Below are 9025 nucleotides of genomic sequence, written 5' to 3' on the forward strand. Positions count from 1 at the left end.
AAAATCATACTTCTTCCTACGTCTGAGCCTTGGTTCTTACAACGAAAGAAGTTACTCGTGTATTTGTATGACTTCATCACATTTCTATTGATAGCATCTCGTACATGCGAGGTTTTTGATTCAAAAAATCATAACATATTTTTTAATGATATGAAAAATCATAATTAACATCATGCATAATTGTGTGAACGTTCTTGTGTATGTTAATCATAAATTACATTCATGTGGACCTGTGGTTTAGGGTTTAGGGTGGTTGCTTCATGGTTGTGTTGCGTATATAGGTTGTAAAGAATGACTAGAATGTGTTGCATTACATGTCACTTATACTGATGAGAAGTTATGGATTTTTTTTTCTTCGTTTTAGCTTCTATGCACATCATGGGTACTATAGGCAAGATAACGAAAGTTGAGCGCAAATATGTCGAAGAATTCGTATGCACATCTTTATGGATTACGAAGTGATCGCCTCCAGGAAGTCTTGCAAGAGACCTCGTACAAATCATTTTTGGATGAGTTATGTAGTGCTACATATGCAACACTAGTTGCAAAATTTTGTAGTGGTTCAGGTGGGATTGAAGTCCTTACAGGTGGTCAGTTGGCCCACGACGTGACTCAAATCATAGGACAAGTTTGCAGAGTTGCAGAAACCCTTGACAGAAAAATTAAGGGGAAGTCTAGCTTCATGGACCACATGAAGGAAGTAGAGGTCCTCTATAGAAGCATGAAGCAACAGGGAAAGAGACCACGCGTAGAAGAGCCCAAGGATGTACTCGAAGTGCCTGCTGCTTTGGAAGTACCAATCTCTAGCAAACCTCGTCATCATGCGCATGGCTTGCATTGAATTTCCACAAAATTGTAAGCATTGGAGAAGGTAGATAGGGCATGGTCATGAAGGTGAAAGTCAATCATGAGACCTTCACATATGAATTTTACATCGGCAAGCTAGTCAAGGGTGATGGCCAGAAGAGTGCCAATGACATAGCGTTGCATGAGGCCACAATTATGAATATCACTCATAGTGGAATCATTGCTGCTTTGGGATTGGCAAGACACGCCACGCGAGCTCCCACCCTCATCTTCAAGATGTGGAATGGTGGAAACCTTGACCATTGGCTAGAGAGACTCCAAAAGGAGGGGAAGAATGTGGCCATGAGCAAGGGTTTCAAAGACGTTGAGGGGACCGTTGAAGCCGTCAAGCAGAATAAATTTCCTATCATTAATGGATTGCTCCGAACCTTCATCTTTTTGCACGCGAATAACATCACTCACAATGATGTCCATGGAAGTAATATCTTGTTACATTTTGGTTGGGCTAGAGTATATGTGGGCGTATGTGATTGGGGTACTGCAACCTTGTTCCCCACAGAGAACACATTTTTGAAGTTGCCAGATCTTCTCACATCAACAAGTGAAACCTGGAGCAAGCAATATTGGTGGGTGGCTCCTGAATGTATATCCACAAATCCTCCAGTCTACATGCGCAGCCAAGATATCTACTCCCTTTGTAAATTCATTCAAGAACTCCTTAAATATTTACTTAAGGACGATGACACTAATTATATTGCTTTCCTCATACGCTTTCAGGTCGTCCTGCGCACTTGCGTATCTCCCAATCCCACCCAGCGCAAGTCCTCACATGACCTCCTCAGCATGTTACAAGGCATTCAGCGTGTTGGTTGCACGCTCCCAGACAGTGCAAGCTTAAGGCCATCCAATGATTGAAATCATAGCTTGTAATTTGAGAATGTGTCTATACTTTGCAATGAAACAGTTTTGTCTTGTCTCATGTCCATTGTCTTGAAATTTCATGCTATTTTATTACATTGGTGTTGCCAAATTGATGAGAGAGATGTGAATTTTAAAATTGTGTATATTGAACATCGATTGTAGTTTTTTAATCAATGTGTATCTATCGTTTCGATTTAATATTTTATTATTGTGTGATTCGACAGGAAATGGCATCCACATACGCTCCTCCCAATGTTGACGGTGAGCTCGACCACGAGGAGTCTCAACGCATCCTCAGAGAGGAGAGCCTGCGTTACGGGGCTCAAGACCTCTCCTTATTCTTTGTCGAGGCTGTGGAGCGCGAGGGTTTGGAGGGCGAACCAATGAAATTGGAGGACGTACGCAAGTGTTGTCCCTCTTTTTTTGTGAAAGACATACTGTTCAGGAGGTCAGGTCGTGCCAAGGCAACGACACCATTGAAAATCTCATATTTGTAACACAAAGGGCTCCCGCATGTGTTGCTTCTAGGATTCATCCAAAAGGAGCGCACTCTACCTAATAATAATCAAGTTGCCATGTACTTCATCCAGCAAGTCTTCGTGCAAGATATAATGAAGAAGCGCGTCCTTTGGACAGACCGTCCTTTCAATGCTAGTGTCGGACTTGGAAGAGCTAAAGGAAAGTCACAAGCGTGTCGTGGGGAGGTAGATCCACCTGCACGAAAGAGGCCGGTGGTGCTCCTACCACATGAGCATGAACAAATTGTTAATATCGTGTCTCAGGGGGCTATACTAGCCAGCCAAGGAGAGAGCGTTCTCTCGTTGTAAGAGAAGTTGGCAGCCAAAGAAGCAAAAGTAGTAGTTTTGTCGCAAAAACTTGCCAGATACGAAGCGCGATATGGTCCTCTCTCTCCCCTGCCTGAGGAGGCAGGACCAAGTCATGAGGCAGATATTCACGAACTGTGGATATGCTTGAGGAAGCATTGAACACAAATCTTAAAGAAGCGGTGGATATCACAGTTCTTAAAGACATTGTAGAATGTAGTTGGAAATTTTAATGGCAAATTACCCCGTCCTTTTTTGAGACGCATTGTATTCTCTCTATGTTTATGGCAATGAATTCATTTTGCAATATTTAATTGATAACTTTGTTGAGAATTTGGTTTATAGATGTCATTTTGTTTAGGATGTGTTAATGTTATTTTATTTGGTTGCCACATCATGTCCTCGATACTTATGTTTATGCTACAGTGAGATAGAGTAGATACATTATCATGAAAAGATGTTTACATTTTGCCATCTATCACCACAGACACCAGGTCATCAACCTCCTCATTGCCTGAACATTCTGAAGCCACTTTCCACTCCATCTCATTGTCGCTACACCTCTGTTCCGCCACCATTTCATGACTCTAAAGCACTCCAAAGTGTACTTTGGTCACTCGTGTGGGTGCATGAATGAGAGGCATGTTACAAAAGATGTACACAAGGTCTGCGGCGGCACGAGCATGACTTAAGCGATTTTTATGCTTTGAGTGCACAAAGTCATAAGAAGACCAATTGCGCTCACAGCTACCACTGGATGCCACGACCGAAAGAATCCTGGTCGCCACGTGTTGTAACTCAACTACGGCTCCTCCATATTCTTTCCACCATACTAGGCCTGAAAACCTTTTTATGCTATTAAGAACCCAGGGATCTCTGAAAGTTCCTTCCCTATTGGCATAATCCACTTTGCTGGAATGCATCCATCCCATCGTCGCCTGGTAGCAATTGCGAGCAGACGTTTCTAAAGTCTCTCATTACCTCTTTGTTGGAATCTTGTCCGTTCAAACCCTGAATCCAAGACACATGCAGCACCATGCAATGGTGTGTGCATTTGAGCCCATCATTTCTCCACAAGTTGCACGATCTATATTCTCCCCCTTGCACTGTAGTGGTTGTATTCTTTGGTTTGACGCAGTGCCTCAGACATGATTCAATAAATCTTACCAATGATAAACTTATCTGTGTCGACAACACTTAGTAGTTCCACACATGACTTACTAACCCCAACAAGTTTGTCAATGTTCCGCCAAAAGAGAGGAGATTGCACCAAGGACATACATTTTTGAGCTGCTTCGTGGTGGCTTGGATACTCGCTGAGCCAAGCCTCCCAAAGGCAATCTGCAACAGTTTCTGTAAGAGCCGCTCGTACTTCAATGAGATTATTCAAAACATAGTATGCTGTAGAGAATTGTGTGGCACATAAAATTTGAAGTGCTCTATTCGGAGACTTGGAGTGAAATAAAGCATATGTAAATTGATGTTCCCATATAAACTTGACTACTGATTGGCGTCAATAAGGACGTGTTTTATAAATGATAATCTGCCTATATCCTTTAGGAGTAAATTTAGGGTGTGTGTTGCACATCCAAGCCATGTAATTTTTGAGTACTTTTCCATAATGGCTAAACCCGCTCCTTTGTAGTTGGAAGGATTATCTGTAACAATAGCTGTCACATTCTTTGGTCCACCCAGTCGAGCGATAGCTCACTCATATACCTTTGTCAAGTAGAGAGATGTCTTCTATTTCATTGAGGTATCAATGGCCTCCAAAAACATTGCACCTTTGGACAAATTACCACGACATTAATCAATGGTTTTTTCTGACGGTTGGTCCATCCGTCGAGCGCTATGGTACAGCCAAACACTGGAACAAAGTCAACCACCATTCGCTTAAGGATCGCTTATGTATTGCTCTTGACTTTGTCCACATACTCTACTCGCATTCTATTATAATCAGGATAGATGAATCCTTTTTTTGCAGTTTACATTAGTGCATCTTTGAAAATAGGATTTCTTATGACATTAAATGGGATTCCACAAGCCATGAAGTCTTGTGTCCACTTTAGATGCAATTCGAGCATGTCCTGTTGAGTGAATGCTACGTGTAGAGTCCCAGGTGTAGCAGCTCTGCTGGATATCCCGAGACTTGCATCCATCCCTCCCATGGCACCATTTGGAAAAGTGTAAGGACTTTGAGGTGGTCGGCTTGTTCCCATTGAAGGTCCTTGGCTAGCTCGCACGTCCTCTTGATCTACACTCACTTCTTCTATGTTGACAGTTGACCCACCTGTCATACCCTTCTATCTCTTAAGAAGAAGTCCTGCCTGTTTGCATCTCTTTCCATACCCTGCAAAATGGACCCATATGTCTTTAGGTGGTGCTCCACATTCTTTCACATTGGGGCTAGTGCTGACTAAATGTTCCTTGATGCGAGTTGCGTTGCCGTGCCACTTATGCCCACAATGTTTGCATTCCACAAACGAAACTGTTTTGTCTTTCTCTGTTTCCTCCACATATGTCCACTCTTTTCCTCGTACCATGCTTTCTGACTTCAACAAAATATATCCTACAATCAATAGATACACTATGATTATAATTTTTTACCATAATCGTACAATGAGAAAGATAAAAGGTTATAGATATGATTTGCTAAATTAAGATGATGAATGAATAGTGTTAAGGCAATATTTTAAGGAAAATCACCAATGAATATGACATTCCTGGCTACTACGAGGTAAAGAGCGTTTGCTCCAGACAACCTAAATGAGCGATGGAGTCATCTCACATTCCACTATGTATGTTTCTTGGAGGTAGGGGCTATTGCTCAAACACAACCAATCGACCCTAAAATAACTGAGGTCTCTAATTTTTATATCAACATAGAGGTAAGAGCATGAGCTCGATAACATCCATGTGACTCCTAATACTATGCATGACTAATATTCACTAGGAGGTAAGAGCTTTTGCTCGATCACAACCTAGTGAATTCTATAGGTGATCCACCATATTCACTTAGAGGTAAGAGCATAAGCTCAATAACAACCAAGTGAATCCTGCTTCATACCTTAAACCTCACTTGGAAGTAAGAGAATCATCTCATAAGAACCAAGAGGCAGTAAGTGGACCTATTCCATATCTATATGGAGGTAATAACATTTTTTCATGACAACCAATAGACCCTACATGTATGTGTATATCTTATCCATACTTAGAAGTAGGAGACCTTGCTCAAACAACCAAGTTTAGAAGTATTACAATTTAAATAACCTTTGGTAATCGTTTAATTGCACATAGAAATGTTTATTTTAATCTTCTAAATCAATGTCTTATTTACCTAGTGAATGATATGTTCCAAAATGTATGAATTAACACTACATCTATCACATATTATAGCTATGATAGATTTTAACCATCAAATATCACTTTTAGTATCCATTCTAAAACAAATAGAGCTAAGAGTATAGCCTCAAATATTTGGAATAATACATTCACACCAAGACACTATAGCTTTAAAAATAGCCTCTAATGCTTAGAATTATTTATTTATATATTCTAAAATAAATAGAGCTAAGAGTATAACCTCTAATGTTTAGAATTATATATTCGCACTAAGACACTAAAGCTGAAAGGATAGCCTCTAGTGCTTAAATTATTTAATTATACTACAACAATAGAGTTAAAGAGTAACTTCTATTGCTTAGAATTATAGATGATTCAAATCTATCCATTTTTTATTTTTTAATGTCCTAATATTAAAAATAATCTATTTTCTTAAAAAATCAAAGGATTTTTTAAGTTGACAATTCAACCTTTCTATGTCAGGGTCAACCGGACACTTTGGTGAAGGGAATTGTGCTTGAAACACGCAAATCTAGGTTTTTTATACTTGTCAGAATCAATCGATACCTATCGCCATTAATAGTCTTTCGATCGATACAATATCGATCGATAGTTTTTTCATCGATATGTAAGCAATAAAACGTTATTTTAAATAAAGCTGACGTGGCAACGAATAATACGCGCGAATAAATTTTTGAAACGTATTAATCGACCATTATTCACGAATAAAACGAATGTCGAATAACGAATCATGCAACCCTAAGAAAGAAAGTGGTTGTTTCCATTGGTAAAAGGAAAGACTCAAACAAGTGGTATAGGACCATCAACGTCGTACTTGACCGAATTGTGCTAACCAGAATATGGACAATTTTTCGCCTCTTGTTGAAGCCATGTAGCTTATCAATGTATTACGGGATCCCTCAAGGCTAGACACGAGCTTGATGCTTCTTTGTAAATTTATTTTGGAGAAATCAATACATCCACTGAATGGCACACAAAAAGAGAGTTTGCAATTTTAAATGGTTAAAAAAACATTGAAGATTGGTTTTCAATAAACACATATACACAAATTTGTCGAGTTTTTACTTCAAAATGTGAAGTATTTGTGGTTTTTCTTCAAGGAAAGCTTTGAAATCTAGCCAAGTGTTTAGAATTTAAAAAAAAAATTATATAAAAAAAGAGATTGGTTTTTAGCAAACACGAGAGGGGGTGAAATTGTGTGTGTGTGTGTGTGTGTGTGTGTGTGTGTGTGTGTGTGAGAGAGAGAGAGAGAGAGAGAGAGAGAGAGTGCTCCTCCTTCCTCGAGGTTTAGCACATTGGTTCGGATATGATCACATTTAATACACACTTCGCACAGTTAGTGGGATACAATGAGTGGCTTCTAGTGTACCAAGAGAGCGTTACAGATTCTTTCTCATGCACTCGATTCGCACTCAAAAAAATTTCAGTATAAGGCAAAAACGCCTTACATGGCACTATGCACCTCCCCTATGTTGCATCTTACATTCCTCATATATGCCATCGTGATGTACCGATAGCTCGTGCACATTGGCCTTTCTCGATATGATACACTTACACGAGCTCTCTCCACTTGGAATAGAACTTCTTTCCAAAAAAAACAAATATAAGAGAGAGAGAGAGAGAGAGAGAGAGAGAGAGAGAGATGGCGAGGGGTGTGGGTACCAAAAGAGTTTAACATTGTCTGCAGGTTTACAATCATGTTGAGCTATTCTTGCTCCGTACTACCTTTGACCTCTCTCTCTCTCTCTCTCTCTCTCTCTCTCTCTCTCTCTCTCCAAACACCACAAACTAAAAACATAAGAGTTTTGGTGACATGGGTACCACCCAATACTTTAGGTTGCTACAATAGGCCATTGATGCACTTCAAGTGACTGCTATCATCCATGCGTGCACTACGCAATGTACAAGATGAGGTCCAATAAGGCCTACAACCCATGCATAGACATGAAGTGGCACTGGCCTAGAAAAAAATGTACAACCAAGTGTGCCTACACTCAAGGTCTCATGAAGCCATTAATACATGAGTTTTTTTCTCAAAACAAATTAGAATGGCCCTCACACATTCCCCCCACGCCCCCAACCCCTCTCTCTCTCTCTCACACAAAGATGGTTGCTGGTAGCACCACAGAGCTCGCAACCCAACAATGCTTTGGAAAAACCTAGAATTATAGTCTTATAAAACCTACAACTAAAAATGGAAGTAGATTTTTCTATATTTCCTTAATTCAAAAAAGTAGAAAACATACGTTAAGTTCATCCCAAATTTTGGGGTTTCAAAAACCTAAAACTCTTAACTATACACTTAACTTTTCAAAAACAAGGTGAAAGTTCACTATGACCTACATAAGGTATGAGAAGAATTTAATAATAAAAACTCTGAACCCATGGTTTGTGGGTTCAAATCCCCCATTGGGTCACCCTAGAGGGACACCTTGTGCTCACTTGGTGTTGACATTGTTAGGGCTCTTGCCCTTGGACACCCGAGGAGAAGGTTCCTAGCAAGTTGCTACGAGTTCTCTCCGTCATTCCTAGCACGTAGTGCATCAATTAGGTGGCCATGGTGATGACTATGCATGGCTCTTGCCCGATGGTATGCAGCTCTTGCCCTGTTTCATGGCTAATATTTGGAAGGGATAAGCACCTTCCCCTTTGGGCTGCCACATGGCTTTACCAACATAGTCCGATGCAACCCATGCGACTACTATGATCAAACAATTCTGAAGGCTCCCAAGCTCTATGGTGCTCGCCTGTGGACAAGAAACGCATCCACACTCTCCCATAGCCCAAACAACCCTCACAAGCACTGAAAAATCCACCTAATTCTCAAACAACCTATGATGTGTTGAGGGGCGTTGACACAACAGGAATACACGATGACTTTGAAGATAAACCCTCAGACTCACAAACTCCATCTTCAAAGTAATAGACTCTCACGAATGCTCTTCAAGTAGGCGCTAGATTAAGAGTAACCATAGTTGGGTTGGGTTCGATCATAGTCGTCAACCTCTATGTTGGCAGTAGAGGAGGCAATAGAACCGTGGGGGATACCCCTTAAGGTATCAATTAACACATCGGATTGAAGAAAAATGGGAATTTTGAGCGACACAAGC

At 40.4% G+C, this 9025-nt stretch overlaps 1 pseudogene; it reads right to left on the bottom strand.

The window, feature by feature from the left end:
* Positions 1-3013: 3013 nt before the first annotated feature.
* Positions 3014-4441, bottom strand: LOC147450179 (uncharacterized; annotated as a pseudogene).
* Positions 4442-9025: the final 4584 nt, after the last annotated feature.

This window comes from Adiantum capillus-veneris, chromosome 9, assembly GCF_014529385.1.
Source record: "Adiantum capillus-veneris isolate H3 chromosome 9, ASM1452938v2, whole genome shotgun sequence".
Lineage (NCBI taxonomy): Eukaryota > Viridiplantae > Streptophyta > Polypodiopsida > Polypodiales > Pteridaceae > Adiantum > Adiantum capillus-veneris.